The 27,844-nt window shown below is 42.1% G+C and overlaps 1 protein-coding gene and 1 long non-coding RNA gene across 3 annotated transcripts in view; one reads left to right on the top strand and one right to left on the bottom strand.

Moving 5' to 3' along the window:
• FOXL2 (forkhead box L2) overlaps positions 1 to 27,844 on the top strand; it is a 263,381-nt gene that overhangs the window by 3,415 nt on the left and 232,122 nt on the right. Inside the window, exons 2-3 of one of the 2 annotated variants that reach the window (XM_045029577.1) lie at positions 107 to 251; positions 6,575 to 6,687. The gene's annotated coding sequence lies outside the window, so the exon portion shown is untranslated. Of the gene's footprint in view, positions 1 to 106; positions 252 to 6,574; positions 6,688 to 27,844 lie in introns of those variants that run through there. The other variant, XR_006582091.1, reaches the window with a different exon arrangement.
• Positions 5,589 to 7,383, bottom strand: LOC123377118. The gene is made up of 3 exons (XR_006582092.1): positions 6,961 to 7,383; positions 5,869 to 5,962; positions 5,589 to 5,682 (listed from the first exon to the last, which is right to left on the bottom strand). It is a non-coding gene; the product is annotated as an uncharacterized LOC123377118 (long non-coding RNA).

Raw genomic sequence — 27,844 nt, 5'->3', positions numbered from 1 at the left:
TGGGTTCCCCCACAAGTGCCCCGAGGAAGGTAGCCCAAAGATCCTTTTGCAGGTCTAGGCTCAGGCTGAAGACTTAATGTGAGACTGGTGGATTCTTGTTCCATAGAACTCTGTTACCCCTGAAGGGGTGGGACTGTACGTGAACTAGCTGGGGGACTGAATCACAAGAAGTAGTACACCGCTGCAGCAACTGTTTGCAGGGTGTGCTGGAAAAGAAGACCCTGCTATGCCATTCTGGGTTGTGTTGGCTGGTGAGTGACACTTGTATCTGTAATAATGTCATACTTACAGAAACTTGTTTGTGGCAGAGCCTGTGGACTCATCAGATGCAGAAAAAGTAACTAAAATGTACATGTTATTTTCACTGACACAGTAACCAACATCCTGGAGTTGGTTCTTACAGAGAATGTTATTTAGCACAGGTTCTCTTTTGACTAGCTGGTATGGACCACTGGCTAAAAGGGGTGGTAGCTTATTGTCAAAGCAAGGATTACAGTAGTGTTAGTGTAATCTTTGGGTGAGCTAGAGTTCACATCATTTCCCATCTCCAGTGATTTAAGAAAACCCCCCAACTCCCATAGAAGGTAGCTGGAGACCTGGAGTTCAGTCTCTAAGGATTTCACTGCTCTACAGCCAAAATGCTTCTGAAATAAATGTAGTCAAACTTTACTAATTCTGGGTCACTGAGAACGAAAATGATGCTTAAAATTGTTGATTGGCTCTAGTTTTCAAGTTATGCTATTGGGTCAGTATATACGACCCTTGACTTGGGAATGGCGGAGGATAAGTGAGTTATAAAGGGAAGGGATCTCAATTTAAACCAGAAATGACTAAAATACATCTTTGATTGGATCTATGAATAACTCTGACTGGGTTTGGACAGTACTTGCTTTTTAGGCAAAACAATGAATGATGCAATCTGAAGCTGGTATTGCATCATACATGATATGAATTGCATCATGTTATTCCTAGAAGTCATGGCTGATGCAATCATAACGAAGCTTACATCACTCTGCTGAACAAATTGCCCTATATCAGCTCTAGAAATCATACAGTGTCGTGCTCTCTTATTTGTCAGTGTTTGCTTTTGCAAAGGGACACATTTCTGTTTAGCCAAAGTGAGCAGAGATGCCTCGTACTTGTGTGAACAGTGCAGATAACTTCTGCTATGTTTGTGGTGAAGTGACTTTTGCATCACAAAAGCGCAGTATAACCACTATGGTTAAGAAAGCCTATCACCTTTATTTTGGCTGCAAAATTGGAGATCAGGACAAGAGGTGGGCCCCACACATATGCTGCAACACTTGTGCAACAAATCTTCGCCAGTGGTTGAACAGGAAAAGGAAATCTATGCCTTTTGCAGTGCCAATGATTTGGAGAGAGCCAACAGATCATACCAGCAATTGTTACTTCTGCATGGTGCCTCCAGTTGGGAAAGGTGTGTCAAAGAAGAAAAAGTGGACTGTGCATTATCCAAACATTCCATCAGCTATACGCCCAGTACCCCACGGAGAAGGACTGCCGGTTCCTGATGCACCAGAATCATTCTCACTTGAGTCAGACGAGGTAGAGGAAGAGGATGAAACTTCTGGTCCTGAACCATCAATGTCACAGGACCCACATTTTCTCCCATCCTCCTCCTCTGAACCACACCTCATAAACAAGGTGAACTGAATGACCTTGTCAGGGATTTGGAACTACCCAAGAGTAAGGCAGAGCTGTTGGGCTCCAGACTACAGCAGTGGAATCTCCTGGCAGGTGATGTTAGGGTTTCCATGTTCCGTGACCGTCAAAAGGATCTTGTCCCATTCTTCTTCATGGAAAGTGATCTTGTAGCCTGCAACAACATCGATGGTGTGATGGCAGCCCTCAACGTTGTTCACGATCCAGATGAGTGGAGACTGTTCATTGATTCATCGACGACGAGTCTTAAAGCTGTTTTACTGCATAATGGCAATGTTTTGCCATCAATTCCAGTTGGTCATGCAGTCCATATGAAGGAAACCTATGACAACATGAAACAACTTTTGAGGTGCATAAACTATGACCAACATCAGTGGCAGCTTTGTGGCAATTTGAAGGTTGTTGCTCTCTTGCTTGGTCTGCAGACTGCATACACAACGTACTGCTGTTTTCTCTGTGAATGGGATAGTCGTACAAGAGATTCCCACTACATCAAGAAAGATTGGCCACTCCGACAGTCATTGGAGCCTGGGAGGAAAAGTGTTCAGCATCCACCACTTGTTGAATCAAGGAAGATTTTGTTACCACCCTTACACATCAAGCTGGGTCTGATGAAGAACTTTGTCAAGGCCATTGACAAAACACAAGCAGCTTTCAAGTACCTCCGTGGAAAATTTCCAAGGCTAAGTGAAGCTAAGATAAAAGAAGGTGTCTTTGTTGGTCCTCAGATTCGTGAACTTCTTTGAGATGATGCATTTGACCATGCACTGCGTGGCAAGGAAAAGACGGCATGGAAAGCCTTCCAGTTAGTGGCAATAAATTTTCTCGGAAACAACAAGGCAGACAACTACAGGTTGTTGGTGGAAAACCTCCTCAGGGCATACAAAAGTCTTGGTTGCAACATGTCACTAAAGATACATTTTTTGCACTCTCATCTAGATTTTTTTCCACCAAACTGCGGAGCAGTGAGCGACGAGCACGGCGAGCGATTTCACCAGGACATTGCAACAATGGAGAAACACTATCAGGGCAAATGGAGCCCATCAATGCTTGCAGACTATTGCTGGACAGTGACAAGAGATGCTCCATTTAATGAATACAAGAGACAAGCCAAGAAGTGCCGAGTAGACACTGAATAGGACTAAACTATGTACATAATAGTTTTTTGCTTTTTGTTTCATAATAAATTTTAGTTATATAACCCTTTTGCTGATTTTTAAAGTGTTACATAAACAGGACAGGTGAAATATTATCATGTAAAGCAACCATAAACACATGAAAAGACCTAGGTTTACAATTTATGATTAAAACTCTACTATCTACACAATATACATAGACATAAAATGTAAAAACTTAAATATCTTAGAAACAGTAGCCAATCAGTTGTTTTAATTGTCATATTTGAATTCAGCACATCAAAATACATGATAGATACCACATTTTATCTCTGAAGCAGACGACTTCTCACTGTAGACCAGTGTTTTCAGCAAGGATTGCACAGGGTCAATCTCCCCACATTCAAGTCCCAAAGGAACTAAAATGAATTTATTTAAATAATGTTTCTTTAGCATAAGATTTTATAATCTAATTTTTACAGCATGACATGCCTATTTTATAATCCACTGACATTACCTTCACAGTTATATATAAACAAAGAAAAATTAAGATCTGAACAGTACCCACAGAAATAGTGAGAAAAAACTGAAAGTTCCCAAAAGCTTAGGTTTCGTTCACCTAAGTCTCAGTTAGAGCTTTCATCACCAAATCTGTACAGTCTGCTGAGTCTAAAACAACATCTTCCCTCCACTTGCTTGTAGGTATCTTCAGCTGGAATCCATGCAGACTCTTCCTCTGCTGAAATCATTGCTAGCCAGTCAACTAACTGATTAACCAAACACTCAGTTAAGTGTATAGATTTAAAGAAAACCCTGTTACAAGAAAATACAAAACTGAGATTAGCAAAATATAAATGACTCTTTCCCCATTACTACATTTAAAGAAAAGTTGGTAACTCAGACTAGTTGAGACAATTTAACTAGAACAGTTTGGCTAAAATCAAAACAACATTCAAAGCATACAATTAAAAAATAAGTTATTTCCCCCTCCCATTTTCCACTTGCTATAATTAGCATTGCCCATGCTTCCCTGTTGGAGGGTAACAATATCACTAACCTGCTGCAAAATATTTCAGAGTTGGGGACAACAGCCTGCTTTCTGCTCCTGGACTCAGCTTCTCCCAGCTCACACGGGGCACATGGCCTTTTGCAAAGCAGCTGGCCTTGACCCAGCAACAGGGAACCTGTTGGAGCATACCCAAAACTACCACACCCAATTCCAGAAGCTTCTGGATGTGGCATACTTAATCTGCCTAGCAACAATGACCCAGACACAACTCACTCTACCTTCCCCTAATGGGTCTCTTAAAGAGATATCTCCCTATTAGGCACATGGGTTACACTGGGGGAAAAAGGAAAATGCTTCAACTTAATTTGTTGAAAAAAAAATCAAATAAAACATTACAACAGACATTGTAAATGCATTGTGTTTACAATATAACATACTTACCAAATCTGATATGGCAATCTCATATGGACAGCAGACTTGCTTGTTTGATAAACTAGGATGGAAAAAAATAAGAAAAGAAGAGTCAATTAAAATATCAATTATTTTCTTGAAAATAATCCACATTCTACAAATCATACCTTACAGAGCTGATCAACAAACAGAATTTCCACACTCTGGGAAACTCCAGTATTTTGAAAATTGTTTTCATCCAGACAAAAAAAGCCACAACATCAAACTTTTCACAGAACACAAATTTCAAAAATACTCCTTTTGATTTGGAAATGTTCAAGTGTTTCTCTTTCTGGCTCTCTGGTTGAGATCCTGTGCAATTGGTTTGAGAAGTTGTTTCTGGCTTCCTAAATTGGGAGCATGACTGTGAGGCAGGAAAAAATCTAAAATCTGCATAAAATTAAGAAATATTAACATCATGCCCCATTTATTTTTAAGCAAAGTGCCACATATCCTTCAATAGGGACTTTGTTTAAAAGTGAATGGAATTATTTGCCTCACTATTTTCTTTCCTAATCACATGACAGATCCTATTAAAGGGATGGAGGATGTCTCCTAGTTGGTAGATTTGCTAGCAGGTGCAGTGGAATGGTTAAAATGGAAAAGAAAAGGTGACTAAAACTTGAATGTTGCTGACACTAACTAATCCATATTCCATAACTAGTGTCATATATACAGAAAATGTGATGTGGCATAATTTTCTTGCTGGCTATTTTATCTGGTTCCCTCATAATCAGCTTCTGGTATCGGTATTTATCTTGTTCTGAGCTTGACTATCTGCCTGAGAGGGGGAAATTCTGTAGTAATTTACATAATATTAAAGTGCTATTGTTTTCTTTACAAATTTGAGACTTTCATGACCTATCAGGGGATAAATCCATATCCTAAATGGCAAGCTCTCTGTCTGGCACATAGGAAGGTATAATTCCAAAGAAATGGGCAAATTAATCATGTATGTTAATGACTTAAAAATCAGTTTCCTTAGGAAAGAATGTCTCTTGAGTTGAGATACCAGTTTTCTTCTCTTTTCTGGAAGGAGCGAGTAGCTATCTGACTTGTTATGGTTTTAGTCTTCTTATGCCCTCCATGCAGCCCGTGGTATTTAGTCTTTAGAAAGATAAAGTCATAAATGCCAACCATATTTAAAAACAAATAAAATTGTATCCCTCAGTAATATCAGATTTACAGAATTCTTTATGTGGCAGATCCTGTTTTCTAGAAGCATAATTGGCTTGAGGATTAAAAGACATGAAACAGCGAAAAACTGTTAAAACGTGTGTTGTTTTCATTTTAATACAACCTGTGACTTACACAAAATGTTATTTGAATAGGTTCTATTTTCATTAGCTGGCTTGGGTCTTCTCCCACTAGTGTGATGGGTTGCTGTCTCTTGTTGGCATCATGGCACAGAAAGAATTACATCATCTAGGAGAGAGGAGGGGGAAGAAAAAGGGACATTATGTTTTTAATAGTATGCTTACAGTAGGTGAAATGGCAGAGTCTGTTTCATGGTTGGCAGGCTGATGAGTTTAGGTAGGTAAAAGAAAAGGAGAGAGAAGACAAATCATGGATTTTATTGTCACAAAGTAATCCATGTTCTACAAATCCTACCTTATTCCTAAAGAATTGGACTTGGCATAGTTTTCACCTTGGGTAGCTGCTTGGTCCTCTTATGCTGTGGCCTCTTGTTGTCTTGGCATCTTAACTATGTGTGACAAAGAAGGTGAGTATCCATAAAAATTATAAATATCTAAAAGTACGGTCTTCTTTCTTAATTTCATACTTAAATGACCAGGCTAGAGCCACTGTCTGTCTACTTTTCTGTCTTATGTAGTAGAGTGTTTCAAAGGAAAAATGAAAATAGGAGATTAAATTTACACGTTTCTGTTATTAATTTATATTCTACTATACATCATATTTGTGGAACTTGTAATATGGTACAATTTCCATCTGACTAGCTGGTTTGGTGCCTTCCTCGTTTTCTGAGTTTGTCTTCTGAGTTTGACCATGTATCAGAGAAGAAAATTTGAGATGGTATTCATAAAATTAAGAAGGCACTATTGCTTTAACCACTTTATTTCCCTCTTTACATCATATGTTAGGGGTGCAGTCTCTCTACTAGATGGCTGGCTCTTTGCATAGCATATCAAATATTATGATCTAGTAGAAAAAAATCAAAATATGTATGTTAATAGGTCTTAAAATTATTTCCTTTAAAATATAATTATTGACCAACTTTAAAAGTTGTGTAGCACTGGCTTCCTTCTTATGGAGTAGAGCTGGTTGCTCTGATTTTTTTCTACTGTTTTTCTTTCAGAGCCTCGGAGTTTCTCTACATTTCACCAGCTGGTGATTATCAGAGTGAACTTCACTGTGTCCATGTCTGCTTCTGCCCAACATGTTCCCCAAAACACTGCTATACTAGAGCAGGTAAAAATACATATGGACATAAAACTGGACCTTAATGTCCATAGAGAAATGTCTAACTACCTTTTATCTTTAGGCCCCAATTCACTATCAAAATGCATGCACTTCTGGCAGCAGAGTACAGACAAGTTTGTGCTGTCTAGAGTGTGGGCTTTTGCACATCCCATTCAATTTTTAAAAAAAACCCTGAGTCCTACACAAAATGATGACTCTTTCCCCCTGAAATAGCTATCCTGGGCATTAGGCACTAAGCAGCTAAAGAGTATGGTTACTTACCATCCCTACTCTCCAGACCAAGTGACTAGCTGTCTTTATCTTCTGTAAATTGAACAGCGATATCTGCTCACCTCCAATCATCTTAACCCATGATCTTGGGAACCCGCATCCTGAACAAAGCAGATTCTAGCGCCAGGTTTGCTTTACTCCTTTTAACTTCTACATCTCATGACCTGTGAAATAGGGAATAGTGTGGTAGACATATCTTCCTCTCTCTTTCAATTACACCACCAATGAAATGAGAGAACATGAACTGATGCACTCAAGAATTGTTCAGTTGGAGGATAAAATGGTTTTATTAAGGAAAAGAAAGGGAGAAAATAAAAGTGTTAACAATATAGGCCTTTCCCCAGAACTTAAAAATAATATACCAAATGCCATTCCCTCCTCACCTAATAACAGTGCAAAATGTGACATATTATGAAGTTGTTGTAGCCATGTTGGTCCCAGGATATTGGAGAGACGAGATGGATGAGGTAATAACTTTTATTGGACCAGATTCTGTTGGTGTAAGAGACAATACACAGAGCTCTTCTTCAGGTCTGTGTAGCTTGAAAGCTTGTCTCTTTCACAAACAGAAGTTAGTCCAGAAAAAGATGCAACCTCACCCACTTTATCTCTGACATATTACAGACACATACAGTATCTTTGAGATAGTTATCAACTTCATAAAGGTTTGTGTGTCTGTGATACAGAGAATGTATACTGGCTTCCTGAGATGAATTACTGATCTCCCTCCAGGAACTAATATCAGTATGGGGTACCTACTGCAGAACCTGGGACAGGTAAACAACTCCAGACAAGTAGCACCACCTGGGATGACATGCATCTACTGACTTAGACCAGGTTCAAGGCCACAGAGACAAATAATGAGGACAGCTTGAACAAACTGACATGAACTAACTTGAATTAACCACAAGGGAAAACCCTGCTGGAAGGGTTTGAAGGACTTTAGAACCTTGCAGAGTCTCTGTGTGGAAAACTGTGTGTGGAGTCTCTTAGCAAGCGTATAAATCTTTTATTGTTTTATGATACATCTTCTGTTGCCTAATCTAGTGATGTCCAATTAATTATATTGATCAGTTAGGAATCCCAATTTACACTTTGAAGTTTTGACAGAGTTCTGCCTCATAATCAGAAGTATTAGTTATTACAAGGATTCAAGTGTGCATAAGAGAGACAGTCACAGTAGGGAAAGGCCTTCTATCCTTGTAATATTTTTATTAGCATAGTCAGCAAAATTACAAACACTGTAACCCAGCAAAGTACGTAGAGATAGTACAAAATGATCATTACATCTCCCATCAGAGCATTTGTATACTGACACCATTCCTAGGATTGATGAGACAGGTGATCCCCAAGTGGTCCTGTCTCTGGCAACCAAGAAGATCCCAATGGCTGGAGCCATGGATAGCTGTATTATAAGATTCTCTGGCTACCATTAATATTCATAAGGATGATAAGCCTCCTCAGTCTGTATCTAAACTTCCTCACCCTCATAATGTTGGAGTGCTCTTTTCTTATAGGTTAATATGTCATTTACCTCTAGGTCATTATCATACATGTCAGTTGTTACCATAACATTCTTGAAGTTGAACATCTTCTGATGTTCCTATCCTAAAATATTCAAAACTAGCATAAACTGATATTCTGCAATTACCTATCAGCAGTCATATGTGTTTATTACAGCACTTTCTCTTGTGCCCCAGGGTTATTCCTTGTTGCTACTTATGCTAAGGCTTTAGGCCTTATGCTTCAATTTGGCTAAGCTGTTGCCTTACAGGCTTTGAGACCTGTAGGGTTATTGCATTAGTGTTCTAACTTATACCTATGTCTTACTTAGATCTTACCTAGCAAATACCTACACATATATGCTACATTTCTCTAATGCTTTTGTCCTAAAAGTAAATCTATCCTGCTTTGTGAGGGCTGGCTGGTATCTGATAACCCTGTCATAGTCCTGGGAGAAAGCAAAACTGCAGGTGCTGAGCTAAGGTCACATCTGCTGAGGGGCATAGTTCCTCTGAAACTGTGAGGCACAGCATAATAAATTAATATTAGATCGAATTAGAAATTATCCCTTGGGCTTCATGTTAAATCCAGTTTGTAAACTTAGGTTGCTTTAATTGCCTGGCCAGTTCTTTAAATGGTAACAATTTAATCCTCATGATACTGAAGTGGTGGTGTGGTAGCTGTTCCAGTCTGCAGTCTTGCCAATGATTCCTAAAGATGTCACTTGTTGAAGATTTTCAGGTATCTGCCCTAATTTTCCCTCCTTATTGCTTAAATATCTTAAACACTCAGCATTTCTCAAATGCTGCCACCAGTGGACTTTTTTGTGGCCACAACAGCCTCTAAAGCATGAACAGAGATTGGGGAGGAGCGCGGGGTGGGCATTGTCTCCCCCAATCTGCATACGTTGATAGTAGAGGGGCACAATTTTATCAAGAAGTAGTTTTAATCAAAGCACAGAGGGAGGAGATGAAATATAAAATTGCTTCTCTGCCCATGAACAGCTCAAGTCACAGCCCCCATGGGCAGTTACCCCTCCTTAAGGGTAACCTCAGTCTCCCCTCCCAGAAAGCAGCAGCAGCCCCTCCCTGCATTACCCAGCTGTTGCTCCTGAATAGCTGTTAACAAGGGCAGCAAGATGTGTCATCAGGGTGTTTGCGCTGGTGCCGCCAGCAGGGATTGATGCCCTAATAATAATAAATGGAGATATACCTATCTCATAGAGCTAGAAGGAACCCCAAAGGGTCATCAAGTCCAGCCTCCTGCCTTCACTAGCAGGACTAAGTACCAATTTTGTCCCAGATCCCTACGTGGCCCCTTCAAGGATTAAACTCTCAACCCTGGGTTTAGCAGGCTAATGCTCAAACCACTGAACTATCCCTTCTGTCTAGAACCATGCAGCCTCCTCAGGGGCTCCGGGCAGCACCTCTGGAGACAGATGGGGCCAGTGTGTGTGCCACCACAGGTGGCTCTTGTGAGTGGAGGTGGCTGTGGCATTCAGTCGCCAGGGCACTCCCCTGCTCCCACCTGGCTGCAGCACAGGGAACCTGGGACTCCACAGGCATCCAGTGAGTTCCCGACCCACCTTCTCCGGGGCAGGCTCTGGCTGAAGGGCCGTGGGAGACAGGGACAGAGAGACGGGTCGGCACTTGGACATGTATATGTGCATATTTATTTGTTTTTCCTAAAGTTAATTAAGTATTTTAGGAAAAATTGTGAGAGTGGCCACCAGCAAAAATTGGTGGCCACACTCTGAGGCTGCCAAAAAAATTGTTGTGAGAAGCAATTTTATATTTCAGCTCCTCCCTCTGTGCTTTGATTAAAACTACTTCTTGATAAAATGTTGTTTCTAGCTTTACTTCTAAATGCCCTGAACTCTGGAACTTTATAGCTGCTTCTCTCAATCTCCATGTACTTTTTCTATCTATCTTGGTTTTCCTTGCTGTACCATTATTTTTCTCTTCAGCTTTCATGTCATGCTAGATTTACTGTAGTACCCTTTCACTTGTTGCTAGGTTTTCCCCTTCTGGAATGTCAGTAAGAAGCCAATGACCTGCCATTCAACCTTTGCAATCCATTTTTAAAGGGACAGCACATTTCATTGCCTACTTCAGGGGTAGGCAACCTATGGCACGCGTGCCGCGAGCTGATTTTCAGTGGCACTCACGCTGCTCAGGTCCTGGCCACCGGTCTGGGGGCTCTGCATTTTAATTTAATTTTAAATGAAGCTTCTTAATCATTTTAAAAACCTTATTTACTTTACATACACCAATAGTTTAGTTATATATTATAGACATAAAAAGAGACCTTCTAAAAACATTAAAATGTATTACTGCCACGCAAAACCTTAAATCAATGATAGAATATTGTTAGCCTTTTTCCAGAGGGTATAGCTGGAGAGTCTTGCCCACATGCTCGGGGTTCAGCTGACCGCCATATTTGGGGTCGGGAAGGAATTTTCCTCCAGGGTAGATTGGCAGTGGCCCTGGAGGTTTTTCGCCTTCCTCCGAAGCATGGGGCAGGGGTCGCTTGCTTAAGGAGTGGGTGGATCGGCTTATGTGGCCTGCATCTTGCAGGAGGTCAGACTAGATGATCATAATGGTCCCTTCTGATCTTGAATTCTATGATTCTATGATTCTATGAAATCAGAGGGAATAAATGAAGACTCGGCACACCACTTCTGAAAGGTTGCCGAACCTTTGCCTACTTCTACCAATGTCTTTATGAACTTCTTACTTAGTATACTCAATTCACACTATAATAGAAATACCGTCTGCTCCAAAATCATAGGCCTCTACCACCTAAACTGAAGAGAACTCCCTATTAGCTAAACTATTATAACATTACTAACTGCTCTTACATAGTGCTCTTCATCTGTAGATCTTAAAGCACTGCACAAGCTTTTTCCTAAGGTACATAGGTTCGCACTCCTGTTCTCTACTGATAATCACTGCACACTCAGCAAGAGTAAAGATGGAAATAGACAAACTGCATGCCACCAAATGCCACAGCCAGCCTTCATAATTCCTCCTCTGTCTTTCAGTCACAGATTAAAGCCACAAACCAGCAAAATACCCAAGTGCATGATTAAAATTAAGTATATGCTTAATTTCCATTAACTTCTAAGTGGCTTAAAATTAGCATATGCTTAAGTGCTTTGTTAATTCTGCCTTAATTCTTTGCATGCCTCCTGAAAAATGAGAATTAAAATTTTGGGAGAAAAAGTTTTAAAGCGTGTCTTGATTGTAGTTAGGCTGAAATTAAGCAACATTTTAAAATATATTTTGGTTGTAATAATGGGTTGTGATTGTATTGGAATGTTCTTATTTTATTCAAATTGGTTTACACAGCGCTGTTCAGTACTTGGACACAATATGTTTGAGTTTCAGCCTTAGCCTTGTCTATCATAGCTTTTTTTTCATTGCAAAACAGACCCAAAAGGACACCTTCTCTTCAGTTACACTGGTACAAATCAAGTGAAATCACTGGGGTTAGGAGAGTGTAACAGTGGAGAACTTGGTTCTTACTGTTGTTATAATGTAATTATTGTGTTTAATTTATTTGAATGATGCTAAGAAAATTAAAACATAGTTTTGAGGAAATGGAAAAGAGGCCGTCTTTCAACTTTTGCTAGGAAGATCTCTGGAGTGAGAGCTATACCCTATAAGGGGATTGGGAAGTTATTTGGCTATATGCCTAAAAGCCACTTCAGACCTGTTCATGCATTTGGATGGCAACCCAACATTCATTTTAATTCACAGAAGTGCTTGAAACAACAACAGAATTTATTAGACTAGATCCATGAGAAGTTAAATTAACATTCATGCTGTACTGGAGTAGTAACAGCTGCTGTGAGGATTAGCCTTTTGGCCAGTCAGAGAAAGAAAATACCAAATACTATAGATGGAGGTATAGCTAGTTACTATATCTTATGGGTTTTTTTTATAAGTGATTATACCAGGTTGGTGGATTGGATTTTTGTTTAGTTCAGCAGCAGAGTAAGGCAATGATTTTGAGAGAGTGCATGAAGTAGCCAGTGTTTGTTTATAGTTATACACTTAAAGGATTTCACAAGGATGGGATACTGAATAGTCTAACAATTGGTAATGGGACAAGGGCTGTTTTGTTGTCTGTTGGTGTTCTGAATTCTGCCCAGGACAGCTGCTGACAAAAAGTTGTAACCAGCTGATGTCTGCTTGGTGTGCTATGTGAAAAACATTGGTGGTCAAAGTTTGGATTCTCTTGAAGTGTCAACAGCACAAAATCATCTCCACAGTTCATGTTAATTGCCCTTTTTGCTGGCAGTTTCAGGAGGGGAAATGGATTAAATGTCCTTGGAGACTGAATTGTCTCTCCTGGGTTGGTTGGAGTCTCATGGAGGAAGTGTGTGGGCAAAAAAATCTGCCTTGCTGCTCTCTTTAGTAGATAGATAAATGGAGGCCTTCAATCTACAAGGCTTCAATTTGACATCTTTCATGAGCACTAAAATCAGCAAAAGAAATAATTTCAGGAAAGAAAGGATTCTTCTCTGGCATAAACACTGGAAAATGCAAAATGTAATGGTTTATAGCTGTATTTCCAGCTGCTCTTTAAGAGGAAACAGACTGGGCCCAGTGTAAGTGTGCTGCGTGTCCACATTTGATGGCATGACTTTTGAAAAATTAATTTGTTTTGCTTGTTCCTGATAAGAGAGAATCTGGCAGTTGTGTGGAACATTTTTCCGAGGGACACATTGGACTAGGTTGGAAGTTGTTTCCATCAGATCGGCATCCATTAGTCTGATGAGACATTATTTCTTACTAAGGAGAGAGAGTACTGAAGTGTGATGGAGATGGCATTTACAAAGGTTAATAAGCTTGTGAAAAATGTCTTGAATGAAATAAGATAGTTCAGTGGTAAGATAGTATATTTAATTGCCTGCTTTTTCCCCCACTTATGGATTCCATCTATGGTACAGGGTTCATTGCTGAATTTTGTTTTACTTGCTCAGCTGACTGGAGCAATATTTGAAAGTGGACAATAGTACTAAATAAATTACTATATATCTGTCACTTCAGTTTAAGGAAAAATGATTGTTGATTTGCCCCAAATCCACCTCTCACTCTGCCTAACCATCTTTTAGCATTGCCCTTTGATTGAAACATTTTAGGCAGCTGTCCCACAGTCACAGCAGATGACTGTGCCAAAAGCAAATTTTATCTCCACTTCCACAGAGGATTATAGACTTTTTTTTAAAGCCAAAAAACCCCCATAATCTCCTGTTTTGTAGGGTCACAGTGGCCATTTTGCATCCTGGAGACTTTACTGGTACTGACGCTGCTCCATGGTCCAGCTTCTGAATTTTGGAACTTGGCAGCCTGGATACAGAAGGCAGGAATGCTATCTGCACCCAGAGCCTGCTCAGATGTAACCTGAAACAGAGACCAAATGCGGAATTGTCTATTTACATTGCCAAACTGAACTGTGACTGTCCCAACAGCGGAACAAACAGCCATTTTACTACTGCTTCATTCATGCCAGACTAGAGATTATTTGCCAGTCGTAGACTGCAGGGGTTATGGAGATGTCTGAAGAAATTAAATGAGCCTGATCTCAAGTGCATCCCTCTGTCCTATATAAATAGGTGGATGGCATCAGTGATCTAACAGGTCTCTCTCATCCAGGGGCGGCTCTAGCAATTGCGCCGCCCCAAGCAGGGCGGCATGCTGCGGGGGGCACTCTGCCGGTCGCCGGTCCCGCGGCTCCGGTGGACCTCCTGCAGACGTGCCTGCGGAGGGTCCGCTGGTCCCGCGGCTCCGGTGGAGCATTCGCAGGCATGCCTGCGGGAGGTCCACCCGAGCCGCCTGCCGCCTTGGCGCGCTGGGGTCTAGAGCCGGCCCTGCTCTCATCTGTCTCCTATAATCTATATATACACTGTTAGTGATGAAAAAGGGTGAAATACACAAAATAGTTTTCTAAATTTTCCTTATCTGCTGCTCTCTGACAAGTGTAATTAGTAAATATAGAAGAGAAAATATACCTTAGTATTTTACGTGTGCCTAAATTATATGACTTGTTTGTAATTTACACTGCAAATCTGAAAAAAAAGCAAAACACATTAAGAAGAAATGTATGCACTCTTTGATAAAAAAATGAAGCACTGTGTACTTGTGTTATACTTCTGTGCCACAAGAGGGCATGATTGAGTTTTCAAAGATCTATTGAGAATTAAAGTTCATTAATGTATGTGAATGTAAATTTATTAACTACTGACATTAATGACCCCAAATTTGCCTTTGTCCCTCACAAAGTTTCCATTATCTCACATTAATAATTATAAAATTATATACAAATATTGACTCCAACAACTGAAATAATGTAAAATGTTTGTACTAGAACAGGGGTGGGCAAACCTTTTGGCCCGAGGGCCACATCTGGGTATAGAAATTGTATGGTGGGCCATGAATGCTCTTAAAATTGGTGGTTGGGGTGCGGGAGGGGATGAGGGCTTTGGGGTGGGGCCAGAAATTAGGAGTTCAGAGTGTGGGAGGAGGCTCCAGAGTGGGGCAGGGGGTTGGGGTGGTGAGCGGGGTGAGTGCTCCAGCTGAGGGTGTGGGTTCTGGGGTGGGGCTGGGGATGAGGGGTTGAGGGTGCAGGAGAGTGCTCTGGGCTGGGACTGAGGGGTTCAGAGGGCAGGAGGGAGATCAGAGCTAGGAGAGGGGGTACAGGGTACAAGCTCCGGGCGGCAATTATCTCAAACAGATAATCCTGTCCTGGAAGCAACGGCATGTCCCCTCTCCGGCCAGGCATCTCTGCGCAGTGCCCTGTCTACAGGCGCCACCCCTGCAGCTCCCATTGGCTGCATTCTCAGCCAATGGGAGCTGTGTGGGCGGCGGTTGGGGCGGGGGCAATACTCAGAGCCCCCTGGCTGCCTCTATGCATAGGAGCTGGAGGCGGGACATGCTGCTGCTTCCGGGAGCTGCGCGAAGTCATGGCACACGGAGCGGGGCAAGTCCTGGACTCCGTTTCTTGGCAGGAGCTCAAGAGCTGGATTAAAACGTCTGAAGGGCCGGATGTGGCCCCTGGGCCGTAGTTTGCCCACTTCTGTACTAGATAAATGAATCCCATTCAAGTTCATATTGCTTACTTTGTCATTCTGTTAGGGCTGTTCCAAAGCCCACTGAAGCCACTGGAAGTCTTTGTGTCATCTTCAGTGAATTTTGGTTTAGGTCTATAGTGTTCAAATAAAGGTTATTCATTCTTTTTGGGTGTTACATGAATTGTATGTAAAACTTGCATTAAGAACAAATAGTGGTAAATTAGGATGAAATTCAGTAAGGACAAATGCAAAGTACTCCACTTAGGCAGGACCAATGAGTTGCATGTGTACAAAATAGGAAATGACTGCCTAGGAAGGAGTACTGCGGAAAGAGATCTGGGGATCATAGTGAATCACAAGTTAAATATGAGTCAACAGGGTTACACTGGTGCAAAAAGAAAAAGCGAACATTATTCTGGGATGTATTAGCAGGAATGTTGTAAGCAGGACATGAGAAGTAATTCTTCCGCTCTACTCTTCACTGATTAGGCCTCAGCTGGAGTATTGCGTCCAGTTCTGGGCGCCACATTTCAGGAAAGATGTGGACAAATTGGAGAAAGTCCAGAGAAAAGCAACAAAAATGATTCAAGGTTTAGAAAATATGACCTATGAGGGAAGATTGAAAAAATTGGGTTTATTTAGTCTGGAGAAGAGGAGGCCGGGGGGAGGGCGGGCAGCATAACACTTTTCAACTACATAAAAGGTTGTTACAAGGAGGAGGGAGAAAAAATGTTCTTGTTAACCTCTGAGGATAGGATACGAAGCAATGGGTTTAAATTGCAGCAAGGGTGTTTTAGGTTTGACATTAAGAAAAACTTCCTAACTGTCGGGCTGGTTAAGCACTGGAATAAATTGTGTAGGGAAGTTGTGGAATTTCCACCATTGGAGATTTTTAAGAGCAGGTTAGACAAAGACCTGTCAGGGATGGTAGATCAGTGGTTCTTAACCTGGGGTACACGCACACCCTGGGGGTGCGAGATGCCCTTTCTGGGGTGCGACACATGCCAGATTTTTTTAGAAGGTAAATCATCGAAAACACAAATTAATCACAGGCACGTAAGTACAACTACTTTGTTTCATCAAACCTATGTATTTATTAACATTTTACATTTTTAAACTATTACTGTGTTAAATTTTAACTGCTAAATTAAAATAAATATATAATTCTCTCTCTTTCATTCTTTAGTTATGATATATCTAAGTTTAAAGAACTGACCTACTTCAACAATTTTTGATAAGGGGTGTGAGAATATATTTTTGAGAACCAAAGGGGTTCAGGCTGTAGTAAAGGTTAAGAACCACTGGTCTAGATAATACCTAATCCTGCTAGGAGGCATGGGACTTGGCTAGATGACCTCTCAAGGTCTCTTCCAGTCCTATGATTTTATATCATTCAAAATAGGCTGAAGGTCAGTCTGAGAGTAACTTTACTACAATATATATATTGGCTATTTAACCCTACTTTTTGTCTTCTCTCATAGCCCATTTTCTGACCTTACCCTCTGACACCATGAGCCTCTTGTGAAGGATTCTGCCAAAGGTCTTCTGAAAACCCAAATCAATTGTATCTACTTGTTCTCCTTTAGCCATTATTTTGTTGACACTCACAGTACTCTGGTAGACTGGAGAGGTATGATTTTATTTTAAAGAAGCTGTGCTGGTTTGTCCCAGTTCATCTAGATCAGTGGTCCCCAACCTTTTTGTGGCCAGTAGCACATTCATGTTTTCAGAAGAGTGTGGCGGGCGCCAACAATTTTTCAAGGCTTATTTTGTATTTGTACATCATATTTAATATTCTTCCCACTCTTGGTTGAAATAATACGTACGTTGTCTCTTATTTGAACCACTCATTTTGGAGCAAAATGTTAAAAAAATAAATAAAATGCAAAGCACAAGAAAACAACAGCATCAGTACAGGAAGAATACTCACATACAGGGCCGGCTCCAGGCACCAGTGGAGCAAGCAGGTGCCTGTGTCAGCACATGCTACGGGGCAGCATTCGGTCCATTCTGCAGAGGCGGAGTGTTTTTTGGGGTTTTTTTGGCGGCAGTTCTGGGCAGTGCAGCGAGAAGCCTGAGAGAAGCTACGCAGCCTGCAACCCCGGAGTACTCTGTCTCCAGCAGGCGGGGGGCTCTGGGCATCTCTCCCCTGCTGGGCACTAGGCGGGCCCTGCGCCTGCCGGGGACAGAGAACACCAGCGCCTGCAGCCCTGGAGTTCTCTGTGCCCGGCAGGCGCAGGGCCAAGGCTTCTCTTCAGCCCTGGAGTTCTCTGTGCCCGGCAGGCGCGGGGTCGTGGCTGCTCTTCTTGAAGCTGGAGAGACGCCGCGGCCCCGCGCCTGCCAGAGATAGAGAGCACCGGCACCCGCAGCCCTGGAGTTCTCTGTCCCTGGCAGGTGCGGGGCCATGACTTCTCTCCGGCTAAGCCATGGCCCTGCGCCTGCTGCGTACAGAGAGCACCGGCGCCCGCAGCCCTGGAGTTCTCTGTCCCCGGCAACCACAGGACCGCGACTTCTTTCCCCTGCTGAGCACCAGGCGGGCGCACATAAATGCCCCGGCGGGCGCCATGGCGCCTGAAGGCACCGCGTTGGGGACCACTGATCTAGATGTTTTATAATTGTTTCAATCAGTTCACCCAATATTAAACTATAAAATTAGTCAGGAATTCCCAGAATCACTCTACCACCTCTTTGTTACGTGCAATATTTGTTATCCTGTAGTTTGCTGATTTTAATAGCTGATTTTAATAAGAGATTGTGTAATCTTGTTAGCAAGATCAGTCACTTCATTCTTCTATTCCTTCAGAACTCAGAGGAATACCCTTGGCTCTTGGTGACTTGTTGCTGCTTAGTTTACCAATTTCTTCCAACCCCACCTCTGTCTCTGACAGTACTTCCTTTTTTTCACTTGAAAAGAGCAAGTACCTCTCCAATATCCTCCTTGGTAGAATGATTCAAAGAAACTCTGTTTCTTTGCACTATCCTTCTCAATTGCTCCCTTTACCTTCTGATGCTCCATCAAACAGTGATTCTTTCACAGACTTCTTGGTTCTAATATCCTTGATGTATTTTTCCAATGTCTTTGATTAATTGCTTTTCACATCCCCTCTTAGCCTTCCTAATTTCCATTTTATATTGGCTTCCACTGGTCTGGAATTCTGTTCCTTTCCCCCCCTCTCCTCTCCTACCTTCTTTGGCTCAAATGAACTTCCATATTTTGCCATTTAATCACAGTTATTTTTCTCCCTTGCCTTCTGGAGCCTTTTGTTTTTTGTTTTGTTTTTGTTCAGGGCTATAATAGGCATGTGTTTTGTGACTGTTAATGTATACTTAAATAGCTTTCATGATGAGGCTAAAGAATACTGTTTTTTCCCCCAATTTTGAGTATCTCCTTTTATTAAACATTAGAAATGGGATTTTTTAAAAAACAAAATCCCAGTGCTAGTATCTTGGTATGATCCAAAACTTAATACAATCCAAATTGAAAATGTCTTTATGAAGTCAGGATTCTGGGTGCTGCCAGCGAAGTTAAACCATTTGTGCTCTCCAGTACAAACAACAAATAAATCTACACTGTCTTCCCTCCATGCTCAAATGAAAGAAACAGCTCATGCAGTTAAATATTTTTATCACATAGAAGCAAAAGATACAGCATCAGTTTAAATTCTCAGCCAACTTTGTGTTTTTTTGTTTTAAAGAGTAACTGTATAACTTGCTTCCATATTTCTTTTAAACAGAATGTATTTTTGAGTCTACTACTCAGAACTAAAGGTTGCCTTTATTCCCAAAATTAAATGAATAGTCAGCTACTTGTTTCAGTCTTCATCTTACAATAACAGTCCCTGGCTATGTTCACTGCTCTTATTTTACTCCAACCCAGCAAGTCAAGATATTAGAAATAAAAAATACAATACACATATAATTGTTTTAACTAAACATAATTATTGGACAGAATTTTTGCTTACAGTTACACCCATGTAACTCTCTTGATATCACGTGAGTTGCTAGGTGTAGTTAGTGACCTGATCCAAAGCCGGATGGAAGTCTTTCTTTCCATTATCTTTGGGTCAAACTCTGAAAGCAGAATTTCACATAGTACAGAGATGAGATGTCAGTAGCTGATTCCAGAAGAGCCATATCAGGAAGAAAACTACTTCAATTTATACTGGTGAGACTGTGATCTATATGTATATTGCAAAGCCCACTTTTAAAACTGGCTATTAAAGAATCACAGGTGGCTTTAATTCTGTGAAAGCAAGTGTGTAGTTAGACATCTGTAATCAAACTAGTCCAGGGGTCTCAAACTCAAATGACCCCGAGGGCCGCATGAGGACTAGTGCATTGGCCCGAGGGCCGCATCACTGACACGCCCCCTTGCTGCCCCTGGCCCCACCCCCAATCCACCCCTTCCATGAGGCCCCGCCCCTGCCCTGTCTCTTCTCCACCTCCTCCCCTAAGCGCGCGGCTCCCCGCTCCTCCCCCCTCCCTCCTGGAAAGTGCTAAGCGCCACCAACAGCTGTTTGGCGGCTTGGCGGCGGGAAGCACCTGGAGGTAGGCAGAAAAAAAAATGAAGAGTAATATAGTAGTATAGTATTAAAATATAGTATGCTATTAAAAGTCAATTTATTAACTTTTTTATTAACTTCTTTAACTGTAATGTGAAACGTCAGTGCTAATTTTGACAGTCATTTCATTTTTGGCCACTTAGCTGGCAGCGTTTTGCATCAACCAGAGCATCAATATTAGGTTTGATATCCTGAGACGAAACCAATCTCAGTGTTGCTTGCAAATGTTCATCAGTGAGCCTTGACCTTAACACAGATTTGTTAATCTTCATGGAAGAGAAAAACTGTTCACATATATATGTACTTCCAAACATTGCCATTATCGTTGCAGAAGCAGAGAATAACATGGGAAATCTTTCTTGTGAAAGAAACCTGTAGAATTCTGGAATTCCAACATCTGTATACTTCTGCTTCAAAATCGTGTCACACTGAAGCTCCACTAACTCCATCTGCATTTCCTCTGCAACATTGTCAATTTCAACAGCAAATGGTGTGGAAAAAAGTTGAAAATGTGGTTCAAGTGCCTTGAAATCTTTAAACTGCACATCAAACTGTTTGTGTAAGTTAGAAATGATCTCTGCATATTCTTTCAAGGATTTGGGTTCAACTTTTCCTAAGGAATTCAGAGTTGAGAAATGGACCAAATTGCCAGCAGTCAGCTGTTTCCCCCATAAAGTAAGCTTGACTTTGAATGACTTAATACTGTCATACATCTGTGTTGTCACCTGTTTTCTACCCTGAAGTTTCAAGTTCAGTGCATTCAGGTGATCAGTTACATCTGTTAGAAAAGCAAGGTTGCAGATAAAAGTGGAATCAGCAAGCTGTGGAACCTCCTTGTTTTTCATTTTCATGAAGGAATCAATCTCCTCTTTAAGTGCAAAAAAACGCTTCAAAACATTTCCACGACTCAGCCATCTAACTTGAGTGTGATACAGAAGTTCCCCATATTCACTGTCCATACTTGCTAGAAAAGAAGTGAACTGTCTGTGATTCAGCCCTCGTGCACGTATAAAATTAACAGTTTTAACAACTACATCCATAACTTCTTTCATTTGTAGACTTTTACTACACAGGGCTTCTTGGTGCAAAATACAATGTATACTGGTGAAGCTAATTCCTGGTATATTGAGGCTGTTCAGTTTGGTCTTCAATAATCCAACCACACCAATGTTTTCAGAGCACATTGATGGCGCACCGTCCGTAGCCAAAGATACGAGTTTGTTCCATGGCAGCGCAGCTTTTTCAATGCACTCTTCCAATCCTTGAAATATGTCACGTCCCGTTGTGGTACCACTCACTGGCATTAAGTCTAGCAATTCTTCAGTTATATTCAAATTGCAGTCCACACCTCTAATGAACACTGCACACTGTGCGGTATCTGATACATCTGTACTCTCATCAAGAGCAATTGAAAATACTTCAAAGTCTTTTGCCATTTGAATCAATTGTTTTTGCACATTATCAGCTAAATCTGTTATCCTGCAGGCAACTGTATATGCAGACAAGCTTATGCCTTCAAAAACTTTCTTCCTATCAGGACATAAAATTTCACTGGCCTTCATAAGACATTCTTTTATGAATAAGCCTTCTGTAAAAGGTCGCGATGATTTAGCTATCATTTCGCTTATCACAAAACTTGCTCTTACTGAATCTTCGCTAGACTTGTTAATCCCTGTAAATAAATTTCTTTGCTTGGCAAATGCTGCTTTTAAGTTGCTGAACTTTTTCCTCTCGGATTTTTCCGGTGAATGCATCATATTTTTCACGGTGCATCGTGTCATAGTGCCGACGCACGTTATACTCCTTGGGAACAGCAATCGTTTGCTGACAAATAAGGCATTGAATTTTATCTTTTACCTCTGTGAAAAAATATAAATTCTCCCATTTGTCTTGGAAAACTCTCTTTTCTTCCATGAGTGTTCGTCAAAAAAAAGAAGTCATTTCCAAGCAGTTTTAATAAATATATACACTCAGTAATGCACCTCACTCAAAGGACAAAACACGCACTTAGATTTACTGCCTAAGGCTCTGGGAGGGAGTTTGAGTGGGGGAGGGGGTCTGGAGTACAGGCCCTGGGCTGGAGTTTGGGTGGGGGAGGGGGTCTGGAGTGCAGGCTCTGTGCTCGGTGCAGGCTCCAGGCTGCGGCAGGGGGTGGGGGTGCAGGCTTTGGGACGGAGTTTGGGGATAGGAGGGGGTGCAGGGGTGAGGGCTGTGGGGCTGAGGGTGAGGGGTTTGAGGCATTGGAGAGGCTCGGGGCATTGGAGAGTCTCAGGACTAGGGCAGAAGGGCAGGGGAAGGGCAGCCTGCCCTGGCCCTAGTGCAGGGGGGCGCTAGGACCCTGCGGCAGCAGGTGATGCCGGAATCCGGCATAGCGGAGGAGTGGAGTCAGCGTGAGCTCCCGGGCAGGCTCCCGGGCGGTGAGGGGGCAGCAAGTGGGGGCCGGGAGACACTGGGGGGAGGCGCGTGGGGGCGGCAGGTGGGGCCAGGGGAGAGACCCGGCCCCAAACATTGGGGAGCAGCGCGCGGGGAGCTTAGGCACAGAAAATAACTCGGGGAGAGGGGCGGGGGTGAGGGGAGTTTGGCGGCGACAGGAAGTAACTGGGGGAGCTCCGCGGGCCGCAGGGAAGAGCTCCGAGGGCCGCATGCGGCCCACGGGCCGCATGTTTGAGACCCCTGAACTAGTCCATCTGTTTGCTAATCTATTGTCTCATCCAGTGTATCTGTGATTTTTTTTTCTATTGATTAAACATTCTGGTATACAGTGCACAATATGATCATTAACATGTCTGTTTTTAAACTTGGACTAGTGTAAATGCCTAGTGTTCAGTATAGACATTCTACATATTTAAATAAAATAAATAACACAGCTGGAGCAGTTGGAGAGATGTGGCAGTGAGTTTCTAAAAGAAAGTATAATAAAAAATCCAAACAAACAAAGCCCCTGCCAGTACTCCAGAAGAAATATCACTCACAGGAATGTAAAAATTGCAGGCTTGGGTTTGCCTCACACACTCCATGCTGGCTGCCCCCATTTGTCAAAGATGAATGTACAAGATGCAGAGTCCAAGTGTGGGATATATTTATTTAGGGATGGAAGGCATCCCTAATACAAGCATAATTCTGGAGATGTGCTGAACCTGAGATATTTCATATGCTGTAGCTGGTAGACCTAAAGTTAAATTTCAAAGTTGGAAGTGCTGGACTCTGCCTGTTCAGTTTTAATATTTCACATGCTGTCTGGTTTAGGCATCTTTTTCTACAACTGGAACAGTATGTTCCCATGACAGCCATTAAATTTCCTCTCTCAATTTGCAGTAAAAGCATGATAATACCATCTATAAACTCAGGCACTGATCATACAAAGACTTAAAGATGTAAATAACTTTGATCCCCAGCAAGAGGGAGAAAGCCAGATTCCATCCCCTTTGGAGCAGCACAAAGGGGACATCACAGATCAGAATCTGGACTAAAGTGACTATCTTATCAAAACCAGTTTTTCACTTCCCTCCCTCCACTGCCCCCCCCATTACTTAGTATTGGTATTGCTCAGCAGTTTACTCTTGAGGGAATTCTATGCCAAAAAATTAAAAATTATATGCACAATATTTTAAAATTCTGCAAATTTTATTTGTCAATAAATAAATGTGGCTCCAGCATGGCAGTGGGGAGTACAGGCCATCTGCACAGAGGTGGGAGATCACCCTAAAGCCCCCTCCTCCCCACGCGGTACCTGACCCTGACACAGTGCAAGGGACGGGCCTGCCCCAGAAATACCCAGGGTCCTGCCCCTCTGTGCCCAGTGCACCAGGTGTGGGTGGGCAGGCTCAGCCCAGCAGGATCCAAGTGTGAAGGGGCTTAGTGTGGGGAGATCCAGGTGTGGGGTATGAGGTTTCTGTGTGGGGCAGTCTGGGTGCGGGCAGCTCAGGGGGAGATCTGGATGCACAGAGGCTCATTGAGGGGTTTTGGCTGCAGGGACAATGGGACTCTGTGAGATCATATGTAAGTGGTTAGGGCTCAGTGGGGGTGGGGGGTCTGGGTGTGGGGAGATGGGCCTGAGCAGGGGTGTCTGGCTGGTTGTGTGTGGCTTAGTGGGGGGGTCTGGGTGTTGGGGGAGTGGGGCTTGAGGGGGTAGGGGTCCAGATGCAGCTGGTTGGGGATCAGTGGGGTGTAGATGGGTCTCATCAGAGGGGTCCATGTAAAGGGGGTAGGGCTTGTCAGGATGAGGGTTCAATGGGCCTGCTTAATGGGGGAGCCCCAGCTGCTGGTGAGGGGATGCTACATGCTGAGCTCCCGCTTCCCCCTGCAAATCCCCTATCCTCTTTTCTTCTCCATCCCCCTCCCCTCACTCTCACATTCCCCTCCTCTGCCCTATTCAACCCCCCTTCCTTCCCCACTGCCTTCTTCCCACCCCTTCCCTCATTTCCCCATCCCCACTGCAGGCACTCACTGTTGCACATAGGGTGACCAGATAGCAAGTGTGAAAAATCGGGACAGAGGGTGAGGGGCAAAGGTACTATATAAGAAAAAACCCAAAAAATCAGGACTGTCCCTATAAAATCAGGACAGCTGGTCTCCCTAGTTACACAGAAAAAAGGAAGGCTCCCAACACAGAGAAGGGGAGGACAACTGGCACTAGGACCCAGGAGGCAGCATTCAGGTGCAGAGTCAGTGAGCCCAGACAGCTTCCTTCAGCTGGGCAGCTCTGCACTTGCAGAAAGGAGGGGTGGGGGCAATTATACATAACCCCCGTGTGCTCCCCTCCCCCACGGCTCACCTCTGTTTGGAGGGGGGCTATCCTCCTCAAAAAACTGCACCCATGGTCATCCCTCCCAGTGCGGCTTCCCTTTGCTTCCCTGCCATTTTCTGTGGGCACGCAGTCATGCAGAATCCCCCCAGGAGTAGCAGTTCTTCAATCTCTGTTTTATGCTCTGACCTGTAACCTATTTCTCTCTCAGAAGAAAAATGTAGCCTCCATAGATTTTTATTGGAAGGCAAACAATCCACACAACAACTTATTGCCTCTTTCTTATTGCATTCCTATAGCCTTAATTTCATGGGACCCAGGTTCTCCATATTCTGTGACCATTTGAACTATACTGAGCACTGTAAGTGTTTGCAGGATTGGGCCCTAAACCAGCCATATATACTTGTGTTGTGCACTTCTTTGCTATGAATAAGCAAGGATCACTTGCAACTGAAAGTGTAGAGATTAGCAATGGCCAGAAAGCCAGGCAACTTTCTAATAAGTTGTCTGATATTTTTCACTGCACATTTATGCAACCCTCTTCTAAATACTGATTTCTTTCAGAATGCTTAATCACCTGTACTGCACTGTGTGCTGCAGATACAGCTTCTCTTGTTCAGCTTATACCAGTTGTGCTGTTGGTAGGATTATAGTTAAATGATGCTTAGTTCACATTCAGTTACTCTTCTAAAGAATAAAACCTGGTATTTTCTCTCATGTTTCTCAAATGAGAATACCAGTTCCAGATAGTACGTGGTCTTATTGTTAATAGCTGGAATTGTAGTAACTGGTAGTGCTATATACCTGAAAATTCAAATCTGGTCAGCATGTATTGCTACCCAAGTAATTTGGAACATCTATTGCTACAATCTTAAAGCTAAATCCTCAACACAAATACAATTACCTTTATCACCAAAGGAACGCTAGATGGCACTGTCCGGCTTTGTCTCACAAAAACTACAGTAGCAGAACTTTCATACATGAAAGAATCTTCATTCTCTAAAAATATTTTTAATATTGTGTCTTTATTATGAAAACAATTAAAACATTGAAATGTTCAGTTTCTGCACTCTGAAAAGTACGAATGCATTGCAGACACGTTTTTCCTGCAGTGTGATTAATGGGGAACATTTCTTTGTTAGACTAGTGAGTACATCATTTGCTTTCCTTTCATCTACTGTAAGCCTATCAAGTTGACAAATCTACAGAAAAGGGGAATTTTCAGTTCCTGATATCATCAGAATGTTCCTTACTGTAGAACAGGAAGAAATAATGTGGCCAGTATGCCAACCTCCCATCTCCCCTCAAATGACCTTTAACACAATGCAAGGCTTTGAAGAGAGAGGGGAAATGTTAATATTTTAAACAAAAGTTGTTTGGAAAAAAACATTATTCTGTGGTGAAATCTGTTGTATAGAACTGAGTGCAGTTACTCCTATTTAATTAGCATTTTATATTGGATAGCTTAAAACAGAAAGCAGAGTATTCAGAATTACTTCATTTGTATACAGAGTGCATAAATGTTGTTCAAGGGCTGGATCCAGAATCAGGCCCTAATTAGGTAGGTTTAGTGCATTGGGAGACCTCTCTCTCACTCACATACACCCTTCTGCTGCCACCGGAACTCTTTTCCCATCTATATTTTACTTCTGTATGTCTCCATCTTGCTTATGGATCTTCCCACCCTGCCATGTGTGTGTCACTTCTTCTACATGTTGCTTTATTCATTTTAATTAGGACTTATAAAAATGTTGATGAAAGTTTTTCAGAAGTAGTTTGGTTGATTTTGACAAGCTTATAGAGGTGGTCAACACTTTTTTTTATTTGGAATTTCTATTATAACTTTGCACAAAAAATAAAATGTCTTTTTTTGTGCAGAACTTTCACCATTTTTTTTCAAATGAGCTAACTTCAATATGTTTCCTGTTTCTCCAGCAAATCTTGCTATATTTTATTTGACTTCTGGCTAGGATTGTCCTGCTTTTAAAGAGGTATAGATGGAAATCATTTATGTAAGAGCACTTTATGTATGTCTTTGGATGTGTACCTCTGCATGATATTGGATGCATTGTGTCAGAGCTGCACATATGGTGTGGATGATTTTCAGGCTATAGTACATCTAGCTGCCACAAGACTTCTGGCCCTACCTCAGATCTGCCTCCGCCAATAGAGGGAGAAAAAACAGACTGGGAAATACAAGCTTTAGGGGACTGTGTGTGTGTGTGAGAGAGAGAGAGAGAGAGTGCGCGAGCACAGGGTGACATAGTAGGGGAGAGGATGGGAATAGGTGAGAACAGTAAAGAGGTCACAGAAGGACGAAGAAAACTTTGTCCTACCCTACCCTTTGTTTTAGCATGTCCTAGTCTTTCACTCTGCAAAGAAGGGGTAGGAGAGGACACTCTTTCTTTCTACTTCCCCATCCTTCTTTATCCCCCACCCAAATACTGTCCCCTGGGACACACATGAACAATTTCCCAGTTTTTCTGTTCTGAAGATACAACCAACTTCGGAGGCATGGCCGGAGAGGGTACTGCTGCCTGCAGCCCTGCCACTTATTTGAGGCACCCATCACATCTGTGCTCATGTGTGACAGATTACATAACCCTATGATGTTTGCAGGCAAGATAAGGCTAAACCTGAGGAACTGGGCTGTTCTTTCCAAGAACATGGGTTAGTAAAAGACCTCTGTGCAATAGACCGCCCTCCTACAGGAAGATTAGTAAAGATCTAAATCAACTCAAGTTAATATTGAATATCTGTAGAAGGCCTGGGACAGCAGCACTGAAGAGACAGTCCCCGCAGTATTTGCTCATGAAAGAGAATCTTCCCTTGTTAGGAGTTGTATTTATTTGACTTCATTTTGAGTCATTTAACAAACAATGTCCAGATTAATTACTGAACTGTATTCATCCTTTCTGTAGCAACCAACCTTTTAATACAAGCAAAAGACAGGTTTTAAGGAGACCTTAAACCTCAAGCTATGTCCAC

This window comes from Mauremys mutica, chromosome 9 (assembly GCF_020497125.1).
Source record: "Mauremys mutica isolate MM-2020 ecotype Southern chromosome 9, ASM2049712v1, whole genome shotgun sequence".
Lineage (NCBI taxonomy): Eukaryota > Metazoa > Chordata > Testudines > Geoemydidae > Mauremys > Mauremys mutica.
The sequence above is the reverse complement of the archived record's forward strand: the minus strand, read 5'-3'. Positions and strand labels throughout refer to the sequence as shown.